This window comes from Spermophilus citellus (assembly GCF_964194105.1).
Source record: "Spermophilus citellus genome assembly, chromosome: 1".
Lineage (NCBI taxonomy): Eukaryota > Metazoa > Chordata > Mammalia > Rodentia > Sciuridae > Spermophilus > Spermophilus citellus.
This window is the reverse complement of record NC_138182.1, coordinates 93,211,482-93,238,765: the sequence shown is the minus strand read 5'-3', so window position 1 is coordinate 93,238,765 and position 27,284 is coordinate 93,211,482. Positions and strand designations below refer to the sequence as shown.

The following is a 27,284-nucleotide window of genomic DNA, read 5'->3' as shown; positions in this document are numbered from 1 at the left end:
TATTAATTAAAATAGGGGAAAATTTCTTAGTAAATTACTTGTTTTCCTTAATGTTCTATAAATCACAAGGCTATAATTGAGAAATTTTATTTCTCAACTTATCTTTTCCTTATTTATCTTTTCCCAAGAACTCTTTTCATTTAAAATTACATGATTTTTGTTTTTCTTTTTTCTTTTTTATTTTTTTTAGAGAGAGTGAGAGAGGAGAGAGAGAGAGAGAGAGAGAGAGAGAGAGAGAGAGAGAGAGAGAGAGAATTTTTAATATTTATTTTTTAGTTCTCGGCGGACACAACATCTTTGTTGGTATGTGGTGCTGAGGATTGAACCCGGGCCGCACGCATGCCAGGCGAGTGCACTACTGCTTGAGTCACATCCCCAGCCCCAAAATTACATGATTTTTGTAGCTACATTTCAAATTGTTCATTTGCCAATTAACAACTCTGAAATGTATGTCATCTCAAAAATAGAGGGAACCAGATGCTATATATTTCCATAATTTATTCTTACAAGCCAGATGCCCATCCTTTTCTGCAAATGGGTATACATAGTCCTTAAATAAAGAAAGAGGACTTCGCAGAAATCTTGTGATATGAAAATAAAGCAGCCATCCCCAATTGTTCTGGATGCTGTGTTAGCCGTAGCATCCTGGCACCATTTATTATATATATTTTAAAATATTTATCTTTTTATTACATTATTTAAATATGAACTATTTTAGTATAGCTATGAGGCAATAAGTTGTCTCACACCCACACACACACACACAGACTCACACATACACACACAACCCTGGGATGTGAGGGTAAGCATGACATCGACCCTGTCACCCAGGCCCTTTCCTACATACAGAGGCAAATAATGATTCTGGCTTAATTGATCTGATAACAGGAAAGTGCTCTGGGCCAAACACCAGAGTAATCTGTACTGAATCTTCCAGAAATGAGAAGCCAAACCCAGCTGAATGTCTCTATCCACCTCACTGTGGGACTGCACTATCTCTCTATCCACCTCACTGTGGGACTGCAGTGTCTACGTATGACTTCATCACCATGTTAGCACTTCATGTTTGTGTAGCTAGAGTTCATGAATGAGACGATCCTAGCACAAACACCAAAGATATTTTGAGTGTGTGATTCAGTTTTAGGGCTCTAGACATTGTAAGCAATACTATATTCTAATTTCTACAAACTTTACACTTTCTCAAGTGTCACATGAAACTCATATATATGTGTCAAGATTTATTCTACTGGATATGATGAGAATATGTCCTGACTCATGAAAAAGTAATGATAAAATTTATTTAATGCTAGTTTTGATAGTTTTTGTTGTTGTTGTTGGATCATTTGGATTTTCAAATTTTATGGCCATTCAAACATAAATATATTGCAGTAAGTAGATATATATATTGTTGCATATTAAAATTTGACAATTGGACTGGGGATGTGGCTCAAGCGGTAACGTGCTCACCTGGCATGCCTGGGGTGCTGGGTTCGATCCTCAGCACCACATAAAAATAAAATAAAGATGTTGTGTCCACCGAAAACTGAAAAATAAATATTAAAAAATTCTCTCTCTCTCTCTTTTAAAAAATTTGGCAATGATTTTCAATTTTCAGGACTCATATTTTAATTTATTCATTTAAATTAGTTATATATGATAGTAGAATATACTTATGCAGTTTTATATATGATACATAGATGGGATACAATTTCATTTTTAAGAGTGTACATGTTGCAGAATCATATTGGTCAGGACTCATATTTTTTATGAGCCTAGTGTTTTAATTGGATTGCATTGGTCAAGAATTCCAATGTACATGAAAAATAATGATGTAGTAAGCATCTGAGATTATTTTTAATTTAACAAAAATATTTTCAATGTTATCTAGTCCTCAAAATGTTGTGACTTTATATATATAAAATACATATTTATATGTATTTGTATATGTATACATATATATAAATATTATATATATATATATATATATATATATATATATATATATATAACCATTTTCTTTTGGGTGGGTGCATATATATTGGAGTAGAGAGTAGTTAGCAGTTAGTGCAGAATTTAGCAGCTTTCTTTACAGCATCTAAGAACCTGATCATTTGACTTTTATTTATAGATCTAAAATAGTAAATATGAGTGGATTTTATAATATTCATGTCTCTCTAAATATGTTGGATTATATCTGTGTATCACCACCCATCATATTAATTTTAGATTTTAGAGAATTGCTGATCTTATTTTATTAGAGTCAAGTCTGTGACGTATACTAGAGATTATCCAAAAAACAGACTTCAAAGGATTAATTAATGTGTGATGCTTCCCAACTAGTAAACAAACAGCTTCATGGTAATTTCAGAAGTAAACTCCATTCTTAACTCCATTATGAAGATGTGAATGTGCAGAGGAAAACATGTATTGAAATTTACTATGGATATGCCTGGTTCCAGATATTTGCATTCATTTATTTATTTTGAGAAAAAGAAGAAAGAAGTGTTGCTTTGCTAGCAAAGGAGAAACACAGGAGACTCCTGTCCCAAAGGCTGTGACTCTCTTGATCAGGAGGGACAAGGCATTTCCCAGATATTTGCATTTATTAAGAAGCAAGTCACTGAGAAATTGGGTATTGCCTAATGTTTCCAAAGGGTTACACCAAGATCAAGGTACATGAGTCCAAATAATTAAAGATGCAAGTAGAAATCAATTAATTTGGACACGGAAAAATCACAACCCCCCAAAAACTCCATGAACATGCTGTGTGAAAAGATCAAAATAATATTTTAATCTCTGGTGAAACTTGCATGCTCTCAGGATATGAAATGTACATTTTAAACATATACTTCTTAGCCAGATGTGGTGGCACACCTGTAATCCCAGCTCCCTGGGAGGCTGAGGCAGGGACCATGGTCACACCATGGGAAATGCTGGTGTTACAGTTATCAAGATGTGATGTTCAGGGCAGGTATAAACAGCAAAGTAGGAAAATGCTGGCAAACTTGTAGAATGTGTCTTCAGACTTTGCTTCCATGAGTGGATGGCAGCAGTTTCTCTAAAGTTAATTCAATGTCCTAATAAATTCCATTTCTATGTATTTATAAATAATATGAAAACTGATCCTAAAAAGCTTTGCTTGTATGCAAATATCCACAGCAGCTTTGTAAACAGAGACTAGTGTCCATCCTAGTTTATCCTGGATAAACAAACTGGCAAAACAAACAAAATCAAACTGCCACAACAGACCCAATTTCACAGGCACAGCAGTAAACAAGCCCCAAAGAAAGACAGCATATTCCTGATGCCATTCATCCAGTGCTCCAGGATGGGCTGAGCGTGCTTCTGGGGACAGAAATCAGAACACTGGTCACCTTGGGCCGGGAAAGTTAGCTGGACATTCCCACTGGGCAACATTAGGGGTGATGGGGATATTCTGTGGTTTGATCACATCATCCTTTTTCTAGGTCTAGGGGGGTCACCTCTAGATGTACAATGTACAATGTACAATCAACTTTGCCTGTAACTGACATCTCCCCACAGTGGCTGTGCTGACTTCCATTCCCCAGCAGAGCATGGGGCCACGGGCTCCTCTGTGTCCACATCCCACCAGCATCGTTGTTTGCTTGGTTGTTTTGATTAAAGCTATTCTGACTGGGGTGAGAAGGAATCTCAATGTAGTTTTATTCACATATTTCCAATGACTAAAAACATTTAGCTATTTTCATATATTTATTGGCCATTTATACTTCTTTTGTAAGTGTCTAGATTATTTGCCCACTTGTTTTTTTAATTACAATTAAATTTAATTAAAAATTTTATCAAATTTTTATTGGTGCATCATAATTATACTCACAGTGGGATTCAACATGCCATGCATTTGCTCATTTTTTTTTATTAAATTACTTGTTTTTTTGTTGTTACTTTTCTGCTTGTGTTTTGTCTCTAGTTCTTCACATGTTCTAGGATGGATCCTGCCATTGCAGAGGTCTTTCACTTCCTTGGTGAGGTTAATTTCTAGCTATTTTTGTGGCTATTATGAATGGGATTATTCCCCCCAGGTCCTTTTCCAACAGGTCAACTTGGGTTGTACAGCAAAGCTACTGGATTTTATGTGCTGATTTTGACTTCCTGCTCTGCGGGGTTTATCAGCTTCACCTGTCTTTTAGTGGCACCTCAGGGTTGTCTAAGGACTCATGTCATCTGGAAGCAGGACTAAAGTCACTTCCTCCTTTCCTGTGTGTGTCTTTCTCTTGCCCGACTGTTCTGCCTGAAATGTTAAGTACCGTATTAAAGAGGGGTGGTAAGAGTGGACAGCCCTGCCCTATTCCTGCTTCTGGAGAAACTTCTTTCTGTTTTCCTGCTCAGTACCATGCTGTCCATGGGTTCGCCCTGTGCACCCTTTATGTGGTTGAGGGGTGACCCCCCAAACCTAGCCTTTCATTGATCGCTTAGGACTCAGACCATGCTCCATCTCAAAGATGGCACTATGTGAATTTGTATAGACTACAATTTCTTTTGATGTCAGTCAACATTGTCTGTAAATGTTGATTTGATTAATGTGGTCAATAGTATTTTTCAGATCTGTATTGGATTATTTTATCTGCTGAATTTATTAATAACTGACATAAGGGTGTTGAAGTCTCCCAATAAAATTGTGAATGTGTCTATTTCTCCTGGAATTCCAGTAATTTTTGATGCCCTTGTGTCTGGGGTAAACATATTAAGGAATTTTACATCTTCTTTGCAAAATGACCTGTTTCGTATATCTAATTCTGTTATTATTCCTAATTACTTTCATTGTTCCAAAAGTCCTTGTCTGAACTCAACACAACTGCCCAATTTCTTTTGTTAGTTTCAGCATGGAGGTTCTCTCTCCATTTCTTTACTTTTAATCTACCAATAACTTTATATTTAAAGTGATTTTTTAATAAGTAGCATATAGTTGATTCTTATAATCAACTCTGATAATTTTCATCTTTTAAGTGTTCTGTTTTGAACATTTATTTTTAAAGTAATTATTGAAAGAATTAATTCAACATCTACAATGTTTTTAATTCTTTCATATATGCTTTTTTATTTTTCTCTTCTTTCTGACTTTTTTTTTTTTTTTTTTTGTACTGGGAATTGAACTCAGGGGCACTGGACCACTGAGCCACACATCCCCAACCCTATTTTGTTTTTTATTTAGAGACAGGGTCTCACTGAGTTGCTTAGGGCCTGGCTTTTGCTGGGGCTGGCTTTGAAATATCAATCCTCTTGCCTCAGCCTCTTGAGCTGCTGGGATTACAGGCCTGCACCACCACCCCTGGCTTCTCTCTCTCTCTCTCTCTCTCTCTCTCTCTCTCTCTCTCTCTCAAGTATTTTATGTGATTTAATTTGTCATGTCTTTTAGCATACTAACTATGCATCTTTTAAAAAAACTTTAGTGGTTGTCCTTGAATTCTAACATACATTCTATCTAACTTAGGTCCACTTTCAAATAGCACTGTGTCACTTTTTGTGCATTGAGAAACTTCAGAGAATGAAGTAACTCATAATATTCACACAATAACTGCCCAAACAGTACTGTTGTGGGACACAATAGCCTGCTTTATGTTTATTTGAATTTTGAAAGGTTACTAATCATCTCATTCCCCAAATTGTGATTGTCAGTTCTGCATGTCACTGCATGTCATCTTATCATGTAGATCACAAGGAAACTCTTTATTTTATTTTTAATTAACTTGATGTTATTGCAAAGAAGAAGCTGTCAAAAGCTAAACCATGTTTAAAATCAGATTATTGGGTCTAAGGTTCAAGCTCAATGGTGGAGTATATGAATAAGTTTCCATTTCCTTTTTTACTTCTATTTCAATATGGCTTTACTTTTTCAACAATTTCAAATTTCCAACTTTTTTTTAATCTAAAACTAGGGCTCATTTGTTTTGTTTACCAGATTATTTACTTAGGTTCCCCATTTCCCTTAATTTTTTCACCCAAGAGATCGAATTGAGTTATTTGATCTTTTCACAGTCACATTCCTTAACACCCTCAGGCTGAGCCTACACATGTCTCTAAAGCTCCAATTCTTCTTTTTAGTGGACTTATTCTCCTTCATATTGACACTGTGCACCTTTTATAAAACTAAAATAGCCATCTTCTAAACCCTGCAGACTGATCTCTTAATCAATTAGCATCTGCAAAAAAAACTAGATGATGAAAATACATGCTACATTCACATGCTTCCTAAGGATTTTTTAAATATAAAATCCTAATTTTCATAATAATTGCTTGAGGTAATAATGAGAAATTCCACCTCATAGAGGGGAAAATGGTATTTATACAACTATGCAGGATTATATAACCGGTGACTAATGATAAAAATATTATAATTTAGGAGGAATTAAACACTAGTGTTTTGGTTTGTGTTTGCTGTTTTAATTCAGAGGCAATTCAGTGCACCATTTCTTTTTGTTACTTCTCTTTTCCGTTTAAGCAGGCAAGTAAGATTTGACAATGTAGAGTACTTTCCATATTCTAATATGCTTCAGGTAATAAATGACCATGAATTCTCATCCTTTTAAAATTCATAACAGTTACATTCAGTTACAAGGAGAAAACATGGCTGAATACAAAGTGTGACTATGATCATAAAGAAAAGATCAGATAAGGAGAGTGGCCTAAATCAGAAATCAGGAGGAAAAAGTGTGCTACAAGTCGCCCCTGATAGAGCAGTGAGTACCGGGATATAAGCACTTAGTGGATGTCAGCCTCAGTGTTGTCATGTGTGAGGTGAGGTCGTGGCAGCGAGGGACCTCTCCTCAGAAGTGGAACTACACATCATGACTGCCGGGTAAACCTTTGACTCAGAACCTAAAATCCAGTGGAGCATTGATGGACAGTGAATGGATGGCCACCACAGGAAGACACTGGAGGTGGCCAACACAAAGCATGCCATGGAGCCACTGGAGTGTCCACATGATGGGATCTGAAAGCTGGAGGAGATGGAAGTGGCCACCTGGGTGACAAGCTGTGGGAACCAGGAGTGATGGCCATGGTCTCCAGTATTCACACAACAGGAAACAGAACCAGTAGAGAGCAAGGGTGGTGCAACAGGAATCCATGCCAACAGTGTAGGTCAAATGCACCAAGAACGTGAGTGGGAAAGCAGAGTCTCTTCAACCAGTTGTGCTGGGAAAATCACACAGTCAATGTAAAGAATGACAGATGCTTATCTCTCACCATGGACGAAAATCAACCTGAAATTAATCAAAGACCTAAGACCTGAAAGTACAGGTGAGGGTTTGGATCTTTGAGCATTTTGTATTTTTTTAATGCCCAGATGTTGGTTCCACATGAAATACGTGACAATATCTCAGAACCAGAAGATAAGATGATATCTGGATGTCAATCATGCCCTGCTGACTGCTGCAAATTAGCATTTGCTTAGAAGAGAAGAAGTGATGTTGAAAGTCCAAGTTCTGATTGCTCCATGTGGTGCTATTCACAGAGGATGAGAATGCAGAAACAGTCCTGGTGCCTTCAGTGTGGGGTGTGTTCAGGGCAGCCGAGAGAGCACGATGTGAATGTGCTTCAGAAGATGAAAGGTCATGGAAATCATGCTGAAAATCTTGATGTTTCAGAATAGATGTGGCAATAGTTCCTGAAGGATTTTTGTTTCTATTTTTTATTTAAAGAGAGAGTGAGAGAGGAGAGAGAGAGAGAGAGAATTTTTAATATTTATTTTTTAGTTCTCGGCGGACACAACATCTTTGTTGGTATGTGGTGCTGAGGATCGAACCCGGGCCACACGCATGCCAGGCGAGCATGCTACCGCTTGAGCCACATCCCCAGCCCGGATTTTTGTTTCTATAGAAGCATATAATATCCATGTGTTTAAGGAACTGAACAGACACTTCATGGAAGAAGAAATACAGGTGGTCAATAAATATATGAAAAAATGTTCAACATCTCTCATAACTAGATAAATGTCAATTAAAACTACACTGATATTCTATCTCACTCCAATCACAATGGAAATAATATTAAGAATACAAGTAAGTACAGTAAATGTTGGTGAGGATGTGGAGGAAAAGATTCATTGCTGATGGGACTGCAAATTGGTGTGACCCATCTGGAAAGCTGTATGGAGATTCCTCAGAAAATTTAGAATGGGACCCATTTGACTCAGGTATCCCACTCCATGGTATATACTCAACAGATTTAAAATCAGCAATCTACAGTGATACAACCACATCAATTTTTTATAACAGCTCAAATCACAATAGCTGAACTATGGAACCAAAAGATGAATGGAGAAAGAAATTCTGGTATGTGTACACAAGGGAATATTATTCACCCTTAAAGACAATGAAATTACGGTATTTTCTGGTAAATGGATAGATATGGACACTGTCATGCTAAGTGAAATAAGCCAATCCCCCCCTCCCAAAAGAAATGGTCAAATATTTTCTCTGATATGTGAGTGGCAAACACACAATGAATAGGGGGGTGAGGGGCAGAAGAGAAGTACAATAAAATAGACAATGGGGAATGGAGGGAAGGAAGGGGGATAGGAAAAGGAAAGACAGTGGAACGAGTCTGACACAATTTGCCCTGTACACACATGAAAACAACACAGTGAATCCACCATCTTGTACATCCACAGAAATGGGATCCTAACTAGAATAATAGATATTCTAACCTTGTATAATAACATCAAATGGATTCTACTGTCATGCACCACTGAAAAGAAACAATAAATTTTAAAAAGATTTTTTTTCTTAAAAGGTAACCTGGTACGTTATGTATGATGAAGAAAGGAGACAGCAGGAAGAGGAACCAAAAGAGTAGTTTAATTCTGCACCAGGGATGGAATTCTAAAGATTTCGCAAAAGGAAAACCATATAAAATAATGGTGGTGGAGAAGGACAGAGTCCTGCTTCAGCACCAAGGCCACCCACTGACCTCCTTAACCTGTTCTTTCTTTAGGAAAAAAGGGTGCTGGGAAAGCCACTGAATTGAGGACATATTTACTGTAGACAACAATAACATTTAGAAGGATAAAGGTGAAATCAGAATGGGTTCTACACTTTGGATGTCTAATCAGAGGATAGGCTGAATAGTAGAATCAGGAATGGTCAGGCAGTTTGAAATAGAAGGAAAGGAATAAGTAGATTGTAGACAGGTTAAAAATGTGGTCCTTATGTTATATTCAGGGAAATGATGTCAAGAGAAAGATGGAAATTCATGATTAGGGGCCACAGCATGAGAGTGATGATAAAGATTTGAGAATACCATTTAAGAAAAGATCAGAAGGAAAAAAAAACATGAATTCTTACAGATATACTGAATGGAAGAAGAATTATTTTAAAATGATTTTTATGGTTCAATCTGAAGAAATCAAGATTTGCAAAAAAAAAAAAAAAAAAAAAGATTTGCGTGTTTCTGTGGTGGAACTGTATGTAAAACCATTGAAGTGAAGGACCTTCTGGGGAGGGAGGAGAAGCAGCAGGTGGTGGGTGGGGACGTGGGCAGGGGGAGACTCAGCAGGAGGGCAGGGGAGGGATGGAAGAGGGTGTCTGCACCCCTTGGGCATAAGACACCTGGACCAGGGCCAGCTGTGCAGCACCCAGCGCTCAGACTCCACTGGCAGCTCAGCCTCTGCAGGGCGACCTTCATGTCTGGGTTCCTCAGAGAGTAGATGACGGGGTTCAAGGGGTGAGGATGGAGTAAAAGACGGTGCCAGGCGACCCTGGATGGGGGAGTACTGAAATGCAGACTCAGGTAGGTGAAGCCTCCACTGCCGTAAAACGGGAGGACAGTGATCAGGTGGGAGGAGCAGGTGGACAAGGCCTTCCAGCGGCCGTCCCCCGAGGGTATCCGAAGGAGGGTGGAGAGGATGCTGATGTAAGAAAGGACCGTGAGGGCGAAGGAGCTCAAGATGATGCAGCTGCTCACGGCAAAGCCCACCTCCTCCCTGGGGTGGAAGTCAGCACAGGAGAGCCTCATGAGAGCGGAGATGTCGCAGAAGAAGTGCTCCACTACGTTGGGCCCACAGAAGGGCAGAGAGAAGGTGTTGACAGTGTGGAAGGCTGAATAGAGGGTCCCGCCCACCCAGGCCAGGACCACCAGTGCCCAGCACCATCCGTGGCTCATGATGGTCCCATAGAGCAGGGGCCTGTAGATGGCCACACACCGATCATAAGCCATGGCTGTGAGCAGAAAGCACTCAGCTGAAGCAAGTGTGAAAAACATGTAAAGCTGAGCCACACACTCGAGGTAGGAAATGACCCCAGGGCCCTGCAGTGTGGTAGCCAGTGCCTTGGGGATGGTGACCGAGGTGTAGCTCAGGTCCAGAAAACACAAATTCTTCAGGAAGTGTGGAGGTGGCTGTCTCTAAGCACAGCTGTGATGATGGACATGTTGCCTAGGAGGCCAAAGGCATAGACCAACAGGAAAGAGACAATGACTACTGGCCTCCATTCTGGGATGTCTGAGAAGCCCCTGAGGATGAAGTGAGTCACTCTGGTCTGATTGGACATTTCTCCCCCTCTGAAGTTGTGTTCAGATGCAGTGGCCACAGATAGCTAAGAGGAGGTCAGCTGGGAATATGTCCAGAGAGGTCCTTTGTCTACAGAGGTTCATCTTCTCTCAATGGAAAAACATCCTAGAAGCAGCTTATATGAGAATCATAATCCAGGAAATTTGATTATTCTGAGGAATCACTCTGCACCTGTGCCCCAAGTCAACTGCTCTGATCACACTGTAGGAAAACAGTGTCTCATGGAAGAGAGGAGAGGAGGGGAGGGAGGGAAAGCAGAGAGGAGAAGATAACAGAAGAGACAGATGTCTGACAATTTTTCCTCCCATTCGTTGTGGGGGCTTCAGGTAAGAGGTCTCATGTATTTACTTCACGCATTGACCCAGGTCACCACTTGGGGTGTTTCAACATTAACCCAATTGGTGATGCTTTAGTGAATGGAGAGATGGGTCTTTTTTAACCCCTTCCTTCCTCATGGTGCTCCTGCCATAGATTTCCTCAGCCCTCCTAGGTTTTTCCTGTTATCACCTTCTCGCCCAGCCTCCTTTACTGCTGTTAATTTCTTTCCTAAACTATTGGCTTTCTTGGGGGATTTTTTTTGTCAAGTTGAAATATTCTACTTGTATTTTTGGTAGTTTCAGGATTTATTACCAGATATGGTGTTGACATTTTTTTAATTTATGAAATACAATTAACATCTTGATCAGGAAATATTTAGTTCATTAAAAACCAACAAGGACAACCCCAACTTCTAGCTAATAAGATCTAAAAAACACAATGAACAAAAGGAAAGGAGGAAGGAGGCACAGATCAGGAGGAGGAGTAGAAGAGGAGGGGTTAGGACAGAGAACGAAATGCAGTCTCTCTGCAGCAAACCTTTTAGCAGAGTGCACAGGAGAAGGACAGGAATGTGTTCCTGCCATTCGGGATTCCGTCTGTCTGTGAAGTGTGGCTGGGTCTCTATATACTGCAGACATCATCCAAAAGGAGATTGGAGGGGCTTCTTGTATATGAAAGAATAAAATAGAAGTCCACTCCTCAGAGCTCAGTCTGTGACCTGCAGAGGCAAAGACTTCTGTTTTAGAAGATGCTTGTTCTTTGTGCCATGTGTAATTCAGGTAAGAGGTCTCATGTATTTACTTGCAGCATGGAATAATACTTTGGAAAACACTAGCTATAATAAAAAACTAGGAATGGAACCCTGAAATGAAACTGCTCTCCAATTCCTTTGTATTCATCCAAAAGAACTAAAATTGGCCTAGTATAGTGACACAGCCACATCCATCCACGTTTACAGCACGACTCCCAAGAGCCAAGGTAGGGGATCAGCCCAGGAGCCTGTGAAGACATGAATGGATCCAGAAAATGTAGACTAATATGGCTGAGGTTGCTCAGCCACCAAGAAGAATGAAATGATGTCATTTACTGGTAGGTGGATGGAGGTGGAGAACTTCATGCTGAGTGAAATAAGCCAGAGTAAGAAAACCAATGGTGGAATGTTTTCTCTCTTATGTGGGTTAGAACAAAATAAGGAATGGGGGAAAGAGTGGACCTCAAGAAGGGAAGACAGTGGGAGAGGAGGAGCTGAGAAATGAAATTCACCAAACTATTCTGTGCACATGTGTAAACCCCCAGGGAAGGCTGCCCTTAGGTTTATCTGCCCACTGTTAATTTAAAAAACAACAAATAAATAGAAAGAAGTCCATTACAACAGGAAGGAGGTCAGAGAATAGGAAAGGGGAGGGGAAGGGGAAGTACAGGGGGCTGAAAGGTGGCAGTTTAGTTTCATGCACATACTAATATTTCAAAATAAAACCTACTATCATGTATAACTATAATGCACCAATAAAATCATTAAAATTATTTAGTAAAAAAATTAGTGTCAAATTTCTAAAAGGAAAGTCTTACATATATACTTTATTAATTTAATTTAAAATATGGAATATTTAATATAATTCACAAAATCTTATAGACTGTACTTACTACAGAATAGCATATTTAGTTAACATGGATATATTTTACAAACAAGGGAAGATCAAAAACACATACCTAGCAAATCTGAGGTTCAAACAGCTGCTTTTCTCTGCATAGATGTGTCAAGTAGTGCCATAGTGAAGTTCTGGCTCCTAACCCCTGTTGGGGGATGATGTCCCTCAAGCCTCATTTTTTAGACAGGACAGGACACTTGCTGTGATGCAGCAGCAGGAAGGTGCTGGGGAGTGGCCACAGCTCACCTCCTCCTGCAGGCCCATTCTTATTCCCAGGCCTCCTCACCTGAGTGACTGAGAATCCTGACTCAAGGCTTAACTCTTCCAGCCAGGCCCTATGACAAAGCTCTGACAGCTGCCCATCAACAACACTTTCATAGGAAATTCTTATTCACTTTGGAAGTTGGTTAAAGTTAGGAAATTTAAGTTTATTCCAACATTCAATAAAATTTAAATACATCCATGCAAACTTTTCTCCACTGTCACCTCCTGTGGAGGAGTCCTAGAATTGCTTCCTATCCTCAAACACATTGAAGTCAAGTTGAACACAATGAACATATTGAAATTAGAATACATAAAATTCAATTTTGTGGGATCTTTTATAAAACTGCTCTGCTAGGACCCAGGGAAACTGTCTTTGACTGAATGCAGGAACTTAACTTAAGCCCTGAGCCCAGGTGTGTGCACCAAATCCCTGCTCCTAGGGGTCTGGTTAGTGTCTGTTTCCTACTTGCTGTCTTCTCCCTCTGCGGGCCTGATCCTCCAGAGCAAGACAGGCCTCTTTCCCTATGTGCAGTCTGTGCTCAGCGGAGAATAAAGGAGGGAGCAGCCTGAGTGCAACATGGTGGAAGTTACCCTTCACACACTCGGCTTTAGACGTGGTTCTGCAGGAGCTAGCTCTAGTATTTCCAGCTGTGTGAGTGTGCAACCTCCTGCATAGGATAGTCAAGAACCCTGCAGTCATCATAACCCCAGGATGAAATATGCTTGAGACAGTTATTGAATACTATTGCCTGGTAGAAGCTCATCTGCCGCTCTGAGCCCTTCCTTTCCCAATTTACCCAAAGTCTAGAGAAGACATTCCCTATATGCTGCAGAACTGCAGAGCCAAGGTCACGACCCCATCTCTGATTCCCACAGCTCCCCTCAGTATTCAAAATTAGTAAGAATTGAAAGAGAACAGTTGGTCCTCCTCCCAATGGTCAGTGGGTAGGTAGAACTGGACTTGGAGGACACTAAAGAGCATTGATACAGGTGAGGATGATGCTTGAGTTACAACTCTGGGAATCTGTTGGAGGCAGTGCTGGAATTTTCCTTAGGACAGAGATATCTGTGCAATACTTGGGAAATGGCAACTTGCTCAGAGTTCAACCACTAGAATACCTATTGTGTGTGGGAGGTACCCCAGGGTCTTCTCCTACCTGGAATTCCTGATGCAGCTTGTCACATAATTCTCTGTCAGATGCAAGGAAAAGTAATTCAAGGAGTAGTGTGTGTATGAGCGAGCAGCAAGATCCTGGGGGAAACCAGAAGGGTATGAGCTCTTGGCTGGTCAGGGATTCAGCAGTGGTCAGCAGGATGCCCATACCGGCTCAAGTCAGAGAGACCAGGTGAGTCTGTGGCTCCTGCTTCAAGGTTCAAGGAGCAGGGGAGAGTGACTGTGCACCTGGGCTGAGGCTAGTCCAGCAGAGCTGGGGACAAGATGTCCCCTTTCTCCCTCCCTGAACCACCTCCCTAGTCCTCCCTCATCCCAGGAGGACTTGAGGAACCCTGGATGATAGAGGCCACCCCTGGATAAGGGAAGAGAGAGATGTCAACTCCTGAGTGTGGGATGTGTTCTTGGGTGGATGACCAAACCTTTTAACCAACTGTACGTCGAGGAGAGCAGAGTACAGTGGGTCTCACCAGGAGTCAGTGAAGTTCAGATGTTTGCAAATATCAGAAGCTCTGGAAATTAAGATTGTGTTGGGGAGAATTTCCAACATGACAATTTGTGCCTTCTAAACAGTAAAACATCATTCTATTTATTAACAAAATTAAACATTAACCCAGGGTCCTCACATACTCTGCTTTCTAGAGGATGCCAACCAATGAAAGCAATGTTTTATGGGAGCATGCTGCTGCTTTCCCTGGCCCATGAATGCATTTGTTCCCAAGGGTTAATAGCAGTTTGACCTGCCTTTCTGCTTCAATGTGTATGTAATTGCAAAAGAGAAAGCACTGTTTCCATTAGCACATAATAAATCATGAAAAACACATTTGAAATAATAGTTTGAAACAGGTGTGGCAACCCAGAGGGGAGCACCTCATGTTCCTGCACTTTTGGGAATCTGCACTTTCCTTCAGAGTGCTGCTAGGTGTTGGAGAGGGCAGGCAGGTGTCCCTGAACTGAAGCTGCTCAGAGCAGAGGCACATTCTTCTTATGGGGCCACTGCTGTTGTTGTCCCTGGAATCCCACCTGCCACCGTCCTGCCTGAATTCATCCTTCCTGTCCTCCTATGATAGCCCATTGCTCCGTTCAGACAACTCAGGCTGCCTTCCACCCTGTACCCACTTCAGCTTTACAAGGGCAGGCACAATCAGTCTTTTAATTTCTTTCTTCTTTTTTTTCAAATATCCCCACAAAGATTATCTGATGACCACAAACCACACAGAAAGACCATCTCTGCCTGGACCATAGCCAGTCATTCAAGGACTCCAGCCCTCCAGTGTCTTCATGGTTATTGATGTCTCGAGTGTCCAATGTACTTGTAGATAATCTCCTGCTAAACAGAATTCTATGTCTTCAAGGGCAGTTCTCTAAAAGCAGCTGGTGCATTATCTATGGTCACTAAGTGTGAGCACTTCATATCTTTTCTCTGCACATTTGGGGTTTTCTGGAGACAGGTTCACCCCATGCTTCCCCAGTGAGACCTGATTCTACTACAGCAGTCAGAGGTGCACATTAAGCAAATCAGTCCCCAACTTCTGAGGCATGTTTATTAGAGGCAGTGTGCATTAGGTCATAATTCCTAAAAACATGGGAACCTAAAACAGGGTCATTTGTGGACATCTTCAAGAAGATCATGATAGTGAAACACATGTGAATCTTTATTCTCATCTTTACACTGGAAGAGCCATTTGATGCTTTCAACATTCCAAAACAGAGATGAAATCATTTAAACAGCTGCAGAAATAGGAATTAGCAGTGATTCCCATCTGGAATATAAAAGACTGGTAAACTAGAAGTAGGTGTGTTGTGCTTGTGCATAGCTGGTGTGCAGATGCAACAGTGAATTTGAGCTCTGAGTGGTTGTAAAATAGAGGTAGTATACCCATTTTATCAGAGTCTGTCTAATCTCTAGCCCTGCAACATTCTATAATCAATGAAAGACAAACTAAAGACATCACTTGCAGTGAGGCAACCACTGAGGTTTTGTCTCAGTTAATCAGATCTCGCACGGAGCAAGACTTACTTTTTGTATGTAGACACATCCAGGTGAGGGCAGAGCAGAACTTCCTCATCAGCAGGTCAGCAAGTCCTAGGGAGGAGAAGGCTGGAGATGGGGGAGTTGGCTGGTTCTTCTGCATGTCTATTAAATAACAAGTACTGACCTTACTTCACACCAGCAGGGAAAATGAGATAATGGGATTGGAGCTCTCTAGAGAGTTGTCCTTGTACCACTCCATGGATATTTTATTTATAGATATTATGGCCTGAGATTTCTGGGGGCACCTTGGGAAATTTGAAAGACATTGAAACAGAACAATTCCTGGAAAACATGGAAATGCCAGTTAGTAATAGAATTTTTAATAAAATACATGGTAGAGGTTGATAATGCAGGAGTTTAAATGGCTGCAGAACAGGAGCTCATGTGGAGGGTCTATCAGATTCTAGGAGGGGAGGTGCTTAGGTATGCAGATGGTTTAGAGATTTACCTATGTACATACATAGGTGTATGTATGTATGTGCATTAATAAATTCCAAAAATTAAAGTCTCTCAGCTGTGTCTACTTTGCCAAAGAGGGTGTTTCTTGAGTGGTGCTAAATAAATTTGTCCCATAGAATAAAAATAAGAGAGAGAAGCACACAGCTGAGCCTGTGGTGTGTGTAATGAGCTACTTGGGAGCTAGGGAGGAATGTCACAAGTTTGAGGCCACTATGGATAATTTAGTGAGCCCGACTCAAAACATAAGTTTTTTAAAAAGCAATGGGGATATGGGTCCGTGGTAAAGTGCCCCTAGTTCAATAACAAGTACTGCCATAATTTTGTTATTTTAAAATATAAGATGTGGGATGGGAGATAGTGCAGATTGGTTTACAATCGAATTAAGTGGTTATCAGCTTGTAGGCAATTGTTAGAACAATATGAGGTTCCACTGAAACCTCATAGTAACCTCAAAGCAAATACCTTCAGTAGGAAGGAATGTAAAACATGCAAAGGATACCAGGACAGAAATATCAAACTGCAGGCAGGCAAGAAGAGAGGGTCAATGTTAGAAATCAGTCCTCTCCTGTCAATGATTCCTTGAGTGTAAGTGGATTTAGTTCTGCAACCTGAATAGAGGGGCTGAATTTATGAAACCATGAAGTTTAATTATGAGCTGCCTCCTGAAGACTCACCTCACTGTGAGGACAGAGTGAGGCAATGGCACAGGGAGGGTGTTGTATGTTATGAAGGCCAAAGAGAGCAAGGGCAGCTGTACACACCTCATCCAGACTCTAAGGACAGGCAGAGGCAAAGTCCAGTAATGACACGCCTTCAGCTCCTCAAGAGGATGTAACACCCAGCACACATCATGTCACACACCCACGCAGGGAAACACACATCAGGGATGGGAAGGCAGGAAAGATTAGTTCCTTGACAGCATGGGAACTGAGCACCTCAATTTCAAATATGCACAGGTCGCACTGCCAGCAAATCAACAGAAAAATACTAGATTGGAAAAACACTTCAGGCCAAGTGGGCCTAGCAAACATGGAGAGGTCGTGCCATGGCAGAGCAACAGAGCACACCTTCTCCTCAAGCACAGACAGAACATTCTGGAAGGCAGGTTGCATGTTAGGGCATGGCACAGGAACAAGTTCAGGAAGATTACAATAATATGTGGTTTCCTTTGAACCACAGTGGCATGAGAACAGAAACTGAGGACAGGAAGGAATTTGGAAAATCACAAATGAAAATACAGAGAAATTTTAAAATATACTTCTGAACACCTAGTAGGTTGATAAAACAGTAAAAGCCAAGTCTAAATACCGTGAGATGGATAAAAACGGAAAAGCATCATGCCAAAATATGGGGGTACCTCCAAAGCAAACTAAGAAGACAATTTACAAGGAAAAAAATGAAAGTATAAAAATTGTAAAAAAAGTATCTCAAGTAACTAGGAAATCAATAGACTAACTCATTCCAAAGTTAGCAGGACTAGAGGGTTTGAGAGAGAAAAAGAAGAGAAAGAAAAAGATATCAAAGCAGAAATAACAGAAATACAAAATATTAATAAAAATAAGTATGTTTTTGAAAAAGAAACAAACCAACACATCTATAGGTTGATTAACAAGTAGAAAGAAAGAAAATCCAAATTAATGCAATCAGCACTGAAGGGGAGAGCTCACGCCCTTTTGCAGGACACAAAGCCCTACAGGAAAGCAGCATGAAGGAATGCATGCTGAGGGGCAGAGGAGGAGTCCTGGAGTGAGGAAAGGAACCACAGGCTCATGCACTTGCCCCAGGCCAGGACAGAAGAACCACAACCTCTGCTCAGACTAGCAATGTGCAAAGGGGAGGAATCTTTGGGAAGTTTCAAAAGAGGCATGAAGGCACCTTCCTGAAACTTCTACCCAGCAAGGTATTGAAAGACTGCAGAACAAGCAGGTGAGATAAAGCAAGAACATGCATCCACATAGGACAGAGAGAATAAAAATTCTCATTGTTTGCTGAGGACACAGGTAATATATAGAATTCACACACGTGCACACACAAATTGCTAAATTGATATAGCCCTTTCAATAAAGTTGACAAATACAAAATAAGCATTCAAAAAGTTGAAGTATGCTGTAACCAAACAGCAAACTATCATAAAAATGAAGATAAATAACCCATTTATAATGGGTACAAAGCAATATGTAGTGATACATTCAACCAGGAGGTTAAAGAAGTTACTGAGAATTAAAAATTTTCACTGGAAGAATGAGTACATTATAATATATACACAACCAAAGGTCTGCGGATTTAATGAAATCACTGTATAAACTCTCCTTTTTCACAGAGAATAAACCATTTTAAAAATCATGTGCAAACACACACACACACACACAGAAAGGAAATAATGAGCAAAAACTACAAAAGCAGGGAAAGCATAAGACCTTATTTCTAACCCTAGCACAGAGCTGTACGTAACTAAAATAGCACAGGACTTAGAAAATCTGGGTCATTTGGACAGTGGATCAGAACCGAGAGCCAGAAATGAACCTACTCATGAAAAGGGAATTGGTTTTGAAAACATATGTCACTACTGCCATGGAAACAGGGTAGTGATTCCAATAAAGAAGGCTGGGCTAGTCTCTCTGGATTTGCAGAGAAAGCAAGGCCGTGGCCACAGACAGCCTGGTGAAGGTGGACCTGAACTTCACAGCAGCCCTGGGGAAGCCTCGCCCCTGGTCTCTCCCACAGGAACCTCAGTGACTGATGGAGTCCCGGGGCCTCACTGGCCTCTCTGGACCCTACTCCAGGGTGGGAAGCTGCTCCTTGAGAGGGCTGTCAGGGGAGAGGCACTGTGGCCACATCAGGGACAGCCACTGGGGGGAACAGGGTGACAGTCACAGTAGAGGCAGCATCTCCCTCTGGACCCATGCCAAACTCAACCTTCGGGTCAGGGCAAGACAGAACCCCCACCCTCCTCCTGGTGCTCACTCCTCTCCACAGCCCTGTTGACAGCACAGGCAGCAGGCAGCTCAGGGCTCCGCACCCCCAGAAGTGAGGGAAGCCACAGCCTCTGCACCACCACCAAGTTCCCCAGAGCCTGCAAGAGCTTTGGACTGCTCCCACGTCCTGCAGGACAAGGTCTTCAGTGAGTTCCGATTTTTCCTTATACTGTGGCTGACTGTAATTTTCATAAGACTTTCATAGGTCTGGAGAAAATTCTTATCCAAATGTCCTAATAAGAAATGTTTTTTTGGGTGATTAGACGTCAATTTTAAGATCTCTAAACCTAGTCTCCTTAATACAGATGACAGGGCATAAAACAATATTTTCTATGCTAATTTCTGAAACATGAACTCAGGATTTATTTCAAAGACCCCACTTTATTGTAGAATTTTGGCTTAAGGATATAGCAATATTCAAAGCAAATATCAACAATCTCATCATGCAAAACAGGATACTGACAACACTGTAATCAATGAATAGATTATTGAAAATATAAGGGAAAGTTTAATTCACTTATGAGGAAGAGCGTAAGACATGATAGAAAATAATGGTGAGCTTAATAATATTTGTTTAAATTGCCAATATGTGACCACTAAAAAGAACCAAGTAACAGTGACCTTAAGTGGTACAGTATCATTCATGAACAGTTATTATTGTTGGTTTTGTGACAGATTAGGATGCTGTGAATCAGCATTTAAATTAAAGCCTGGCAGGAATTTCTGCCTCTATCGCCTTTGTATTTTTGTAGAAATATAAGTCTCAAAATGCAGTCTACAGCTGTCCCTCCAAAGAAAAAAAGAAAGAGACAAAAATCAGGAAAATAAAAGAACATGAAACATGAGAAGAAAGGTGAGGAAACAAAAGCCAAGGGCAGGATCTGGGTTAAGACGTTTAATCAGTCACCAAGGTGACCAAATGGACTCAGAAAAGTTAAAGGAGGAGGAAAGCACATTCACACAGAGAAGACAGAAACACACACATTGTTACAGAAACTGACACAGTGGAAGAATATTCAGAATCAAAGTCCATTGACTGGGAAATAAGTGTGCACGTGAGTAGTGGACAGTGCACATCCTTGTCTTCACTCCTCACACGTGAGTAGTGGACACGTGAGTAGTGGACACGTGAGTAGTGGACAGTGCACATCCTTGTCTTCACTCCTCACACGTGAGTAGTGGACACGTGAGTAGTGGACAGTGCACATCCTTGTCTTCACTCCTCACACTTCAGCAGGACCATTCTCTGGAGGCCCGGGCTGCTTGGCCCTTCTCCTGTGACAGTGTCTGTGTGCTGCTGCATTCTATTAGGACATTCAGACTTTGTGAAGAAAAACTCAGAAAACATGATAAGACACCATGAAAAACGTGATCAACCAACTGGAATTTTATAGAAAAACTTTATTGTTACAGCCAACATTGAATCCCCTTTCCTGCCAAGATCTCTCTCTCTCTCTCTCTCTCTCTCTCTGTCTCTCTCTCACACACACACACACACACACAAATACACACACACACACACACACAAACACACACACACACATTAAATAGGAACAAATATCAAGCCTGATCTTTCCATCCAACTTGCCCTTTTTATTGCAGAACATTTCATCAAGAATGAACAGAACGTCAGGGCTCATGGGCTTCCTTCTCCTGGGTTTCCCTGGCCCATGCAGCCTTCAGCTCCTATAAGCTGGGGCTCTCGCTGCAGCCTACCTGGCTGCCCTGGTGGGGAATGGCCTTACCATCACCATCACCTCCCTGGACCCGGGCCTCCATTTGCCCATGTACTTCTTCCTGAGGAATATCTGCCTCATTTCTGCTGTGGTGCCCCAAGCTGTCACTAACTCTGTCACCCACTGCTACTCCATCTCATTCCTCGGCTGTGTGGCCCAGGTCTTCCTGGTGCCTTTCTCTGCAGTTGCAGAGCTGAGCCTCCTCACAGTGATGTCCATGGACCGTTATGCTGCCATCTGCCATCCCCTGCACTATGAAGCCATCATGAGAAGGGACACCTGTGTGCAGATGGTCACTCTGTCCTGGCTCAGCAGTGGCTTTGTATGTGCCATGCACACTGTAGCACCTTTTCCTTTTCTTACTGTGGAAACCGTCAAATTCAGCAGTTCTTCTGTGACATTCCGCAGGTGTTGGCTATTTCTTGCTCCCAGAACGTGACTGCAGAAGTCGTGCTCATCTTCATAAGTGCCATCCTGGACACTGGCTGCTTTTCCTGCATCGTCGTCTCCTACGTCTTCATCTTCTCCACTGTCAGGCGGATCCCATCCACAGCAGGGAGGGCCAAAGCCTACTCCACCTGCCTCCCCCACCTGGCAGTGGTAGTGCTTCTCCTCTCCACTGCCTTCACTGCTTACCTGAAGCCTCTCCTAGGGTCCTCCTCCTCCACTCACCTGGTGCTCTCTGTGGTCTCTGTTGTGCTGCCCCCATCCCTCAACCCCGTCATCTACAGCCTGAGGAACAAGGCCATGAAGGCAGGATTGGAGAAGCTGGTCACTGGGAAGCTCCTGACAAAGCAGCACATCCTCCTGTTCCTCCATGGATAGAGCAGATCCCTCTCCATGTTTGTGCATGTCCCGGGCTGCTCTAAGCTGGCCTGTTCTTGTCTCAGGGTTCCTGCAACCTTGGTGCTGATCGTGATCCAACTGGAGTGAAAGACACTGACGGGTTATCACTGAAGGGGGGCCTGGTCTGATACACTGCAGTCCAGGAGAACTGCCAGGGGGGTACTGGGGGTCTGCCCCTCTTCCCATCATGCTCTCTTGTCTTACGCTTCTTGGATGAAATCATATATCTTGGGTTCAGATATTTTCAAGTTAGTTGTTTAAATGTCTTACTCAACTAAGGCTGTGGACTCTCTGGTGTCACTGATTGAAAGCCAAAGAGGAAACGTGCCTTGGGTGACCTCAAAGTCTCCTGGTAAATGGGCAGGAGGTCTGGACCTCCCTCACATGGTAGGACACTCTTGATGCTGTTGTGTTGTATCTTTGCCTTTGTAGCAATTGTTTCCTGAGTCATTTCTTGTACCTTAAGATGCAAAACAACACCTAGTAAATAAAGTATCCCTCCAGCTAAAGAGCATATGTTAAATACCAATTGAGCAGGAGGCAGGTGTGACCTGGAGTCGCGTTCTTCACACACAGGCAGCTTTCCCACCACTATAGAGGCATGTGCACTGGCAATGCGCCCTGGTCACAACAGTACACAATTTTGTGTTGTGGTAAATTAGAAGAATTTCTTTAAAAATTTTTGTGCAAATGTAATGGCTATATTAAAACAATTCACTTTTCTTAACACTTTGAAAATATATTTATTTTATTCCATTAACCACTGCTTGGAACTACCAAGTGACATTGTTAAATATGTGCTCATTAATATCTCTCTTTCATCACTGAATGTTCATATCTTTCCATTTACCTGCACGGAAAATATGCTTCAAATCAAGCTGAGTTACTCCCAGCTCCTACCTGCCAAGAGAGAGATGGGAGAGGGAGAAGGGGGGTGTATGGGGAGAGACATAAAGAGAGAGAGAGAAAGAAAGAGAGAGAGAGAGAGAGAGAGAGAGAGAGAGAGAGATATATTATAACTGAACTTCTTCATTTTCTGTCTGATGACTTAAGATACATAACGATGTGCGGCAACAAAATTCTTTAAGGAAACATCTTCATAAGTGTTCATTGGAGAAGAAGGGAAGATTGAAGCATGCCTTGTTTTACTTTTTATTATCTTAAGATATCATGTTATCTTTTTGCTTTTATTATCTTATCAACATTCTATTTTTACATAAAACTACCATATGTTGTAGCAGACTTGCTGCTGAGTACCTACGCAAAGGAAATGACATGAGGGTGCAGAAGGAGGTCAGCAGGACCACTGTCCTGCAGCTCCATTCAGGGTATCCTAGAAATGGATGCCAGAGTGTCCACCAAACACTTGAGAAATGGGCAGGCCAAGGAGGTTCGGCCTCCAATTCCAACATCCAGGAAAGTTGAGTAATGAGGATAGAAGATACAAGGCCAGCCTGGGAAACCTAGTAAGAGCTTGAGTCACAATTAAAAATGCAAAGGTTGGGGGCCTGTTGCACAGCTCAGTGGAGAGTGCACTCAAGTTCAGTCCTCAGTGTCACCAAATGTATGATGAGTGGATGACAGTGCTGGTACATTTATATACAGAATAAAACTGAGCCTCAGAAAGACAAGAATCTGCAGTCTGTGGCAGCATGGGTGAAGCTGGAGGTCACTGTGCTTGGTGAAGTAGCCAGACCCAGACAAGCAAGCGCTGCCCAGCGCCCTCACACTTGGAACAAAAACAGCTGCTTCACTGAGTGCAGAGCTGCAGGGTGGTCAGCAGAGGATGGAGAGTGGGGTGGGAGGAAGGAGGGTGGCCCAGGATGTTCAGTGGGTGCAGTTACACAGGAGCAAAGATCTGCCCTGCTACACTGCAGCAACTATCGATGACAGTGCTGGAGGGTCTATTTCTAAAACCTGGAAGAAGGATTTTGGAAGTTTTCACTATAAACAAATGGCAAATGTTTGAGGAATAGATGTGTCCATCCTGATTAAACATTATGCAATGTTAAGGAATGCACACATCACATGGTGCCTCAGAATATGTACAATGTCCTTTTAATGTATCAACCAAAGTAAATTTAATTCAACTACACAAAATAGCAGAATATTGTTTACTTTGACTTTGGGTGGTGCTGTAGGCCACTTTTAACCACTATTATCAGTCACTCATATCCTTGGTGCAGAAAGAAAGTTAAACATAGATGGAGAACTTCATTGTCTTTAGATCTGTAGTAGGTCAGTGCAGGCGCGGTTTGGCCATTACTGGACTCATTTCAGGCTTCACATTGCACCTCAGATGTTGGTTCATTATCATATGTACAGCTGCTCATGCTCATCGTGAATCATATTCAATGCTGCTGAACACAGTGTGTGTTAACACACTCTAGTATCTCTCTGTGTCCGTCTTCAGCACTCGATGCTTTGCTCACTCGGTGTCACATGGAAGCCAATGAGGACCCGAGGGTCTGTTTTCTTTCCCTCCTGCTGCCTCCTCACTTTGTCTCTCTGGAGATGCCACAGGTTGCTCTAAGCCTCGGTGCTCAGGTCAGTTCTGATTCACTGCAGCCTTGGTCCCAGGGTTTGTAGGTCTGGCCCCTTCCTGTCTCCATGCACCGTGTCCCTGGGCACCTGGTCACTCACCAAGGGGCAGCATGGACCTCAGGTTACTCACTCAGCACATCTTACCAGTGTTGTGCATAGGGGTGAGCTAGTGATGTATAGAGTCTGAAAACCCTTTAACCCTAGCAGGTTTTCCAGATGAGACGTACATAAGATCATAGTTTAGGCTTTCAATTTCATAGTTTAGAAAATCCCATGGAAATCCTATCATTACTTTGAGACATACATTTATTGCATTTTGGAAGCCAACAATAAGTATGCACGGTTGTGAAATTCCCTACGAAGACACATGGTGTATGAATAAAATTTATCAAATGATGATGCATTTTAGAGCAAATAAGCGAAACTAAGTAATTTAAGGTATTAAACAGAAATTAATATATATTACATTACATCATGTTTCCATTATGCTTATTACACTTTAAGCTTCCATGTGGGGCTGGAGTTGTGGCTCAGCCGTAGAGTGCTCGCCTAGCACATGCGAGGCCCTGGGTTTGATCATCAGCACCACATAAAAATAAATAAATAAAGATATTGTGTCCAACTAAATTTTTTTTTTAAAAAAGCTTCCATGTGTTACCCTAGTTTAATTATACAGAACATGTGGATCGTAAGTATAGCATCTTGTTTGAGTTGTTTAAGTTTAGGATGATAAATTGAATATAAAGCATATACTTTTTATCTTCAATATTTTACAAGGAAAAAACTGTGAGTTACATACAAAATAAGCTTTTGATCAATGTAGACTTCATATCTTTTAAATAATATGAAGAAAGAACTAAAGTTGAGCTCCAGCCTGCTCCCCACTAAAGTTGAGGAAAATATGCTTCCTCCTTACTAACCATTTCCTACACAGTGTCAGCTGCAGGTGGGCACCCATTGGCACCACTAGTGTGGGCCATCCTGGCCAGAGCTGGCCTCATGCTGCATGGTCCAAGACATCTCTTCCTATCTCCTGTTTCTAAATATCTGAAAAATCTCTGCCAAATAACTTATAATAAATTACATTTATAATACATTACACATAATACTAATTCCTTCTCAAGCAATCCATTCCATGACACCATTGTGAAACTTTAAATTTCCTTGCAGCTAAATACTGATTTTGATGTAGACTATAATGTTCATGTGAAGTCCACTCATGAACCTATAGGTACAATAACAAAATCTTGATTTTAAAAAATTTTTATGTTGACTTTTTTCCCATATTGCAAATTTCTCTTTTAAGTGACTGAAATTTTATTTTACTTTTTGGAAATCATTTTTTAATATTAATGCATGTTATAATTTCCCTACCTACACAATGCCTAGGATGTAAAGATTGCAGCAAATATGTTGATCATATAAATGACAATGAGCATGTTTATCCTGAATTCAAAGGATTCAGAATTTGTTTACCCAGAAAATTTGAAGAAAAGCAGAAGTCCTATCCTTGAATATTCTCAAACCTGCATCAACCAAGGCCCTTGTAACTCACTGACAAGCATGAGGAGCTGCCCCTCCCCAGAGGAAAGTGCACACCCTGATGATGAACAGAAGGGGGCGCGAGCTTGGCATTGGCCTAGACTTTCTTGGTGTCTAAATCTCCACTAAGCAAGTTTCTAAGCAGTGGCTTGAGACTGCGCAGGTTGCTTGATTTTATAGGGGTCACCATTTACTCTTGGCCTCTCATTTTACCCAGAGGTCCAAGTGACAAGCTCATGCCCCAGTGTTTAGAAACAAGCAAGCCCAGTGTCTCTATAAATCTTATATCAATAATTCAAGTGCCGGGAAGGGGCCCTCAGCAAATCATGTTAGTCACCCCTCAACTGTCATTGACTGGGGACCTACTGCTGTGCAGACACTGCAGCTGAAGCCACCGTTGCACTGAATAGATTTATGCAGATTCTTCTCTGGGTGCTCTGTGTGGTTTTAACTAATGTCTTCCCACATAATCTCCCTGAGCAGAAAATAAAAACTAATGAAAAATAGGAGTTCCTGGAGCACTCCTGTGAGAAAGCATGGTCCCAGGGAGCAGGGGAAGGTGAGGCCCTGTGCTGGGTGCCCACGCCCCTATAGTGGTGGTGTCTCTCTACAAGACTGGTCTTCAGCAGGCTGGCTTCCTGTGCACCAGTGATCAGGGCTCTATTTTCACATATAGCCCAGTCATTAACTATATATTCCATTTGACACTTATGTTTATATTTTCAAACAGTAAAATAAATTTGGAAAAATCAAATATTTAAAATGACAGCATTTTATACACTTAAAGAATGTGCAATTATATTAAATATTACCTTTGCAAAAATACATGAAAATTAAAGGACTAATGGAAATTAAGTGGAAAAAAATATCAGGTGTAACCAAAGAGTAGAGATAAAAGTTCATAGAAGAAAACTACAAAATTGTTCAGGCTAAGATTTTTAAAAAGTAAACTATATTTTTACTGGAAAAAATCCATCTGGTGCAACAATGGATGAAAACAGGAGAAAAAGCAACTGAAGATAATGACTGACAGCCAGAAGTATCCCATCTCCTAAGTCCATGGCTCCAGTCCAGTGGTGATAGAGCTTCATCAAATGATTTTCCTTCAAAAATTACAGGCACTAGATGTGTTTTTGCACATGACAGTACATTGGAAAGCTTTCTTCACACATTAAATGTGACTATAGAATCCTGATATC

At 41.3% G+C, this 27,284-nt stretch overlaps 2 pseudogenes across 2 annotated transcripts; one reads left to right on the top strand and one right to left on the bottom strand.

Annotated features, from left to right (window-relative positions):
• Positions 1-6,763: 6,763 nt before the first annotated feature.
• On the bottom strand, positions 6,764-10,526 carry LOC308644962 (olfactory receptor 1E16-like; annotated as a pseudogene). Its single transcript has 2 exons — positions 9,588-10,526; positions 6,764-6,855 (listed from the first exon to the last, which is right to left on the bottom strand). The product of its transcript is annotated as an olfactory receptor 1E16-like (transcript).
• Positions 10,527-17,079: 6,553 nt separating this feature from the next.
• On the top strand, positions 17,080-21,978 carry LOC308644903 (olfactory receptor 14A16-like; annotated as a pseudogene). Its single transcript has 3 exons — positions 17,080-17,133; positions 19,431-19,563; positions 21,129-21,978. The product of its transcript is annotated as an olfactory receptor 14A16-like (transcript).
• Positions 21,979-27,284: the final 5,306 nt, after the last annotated feature.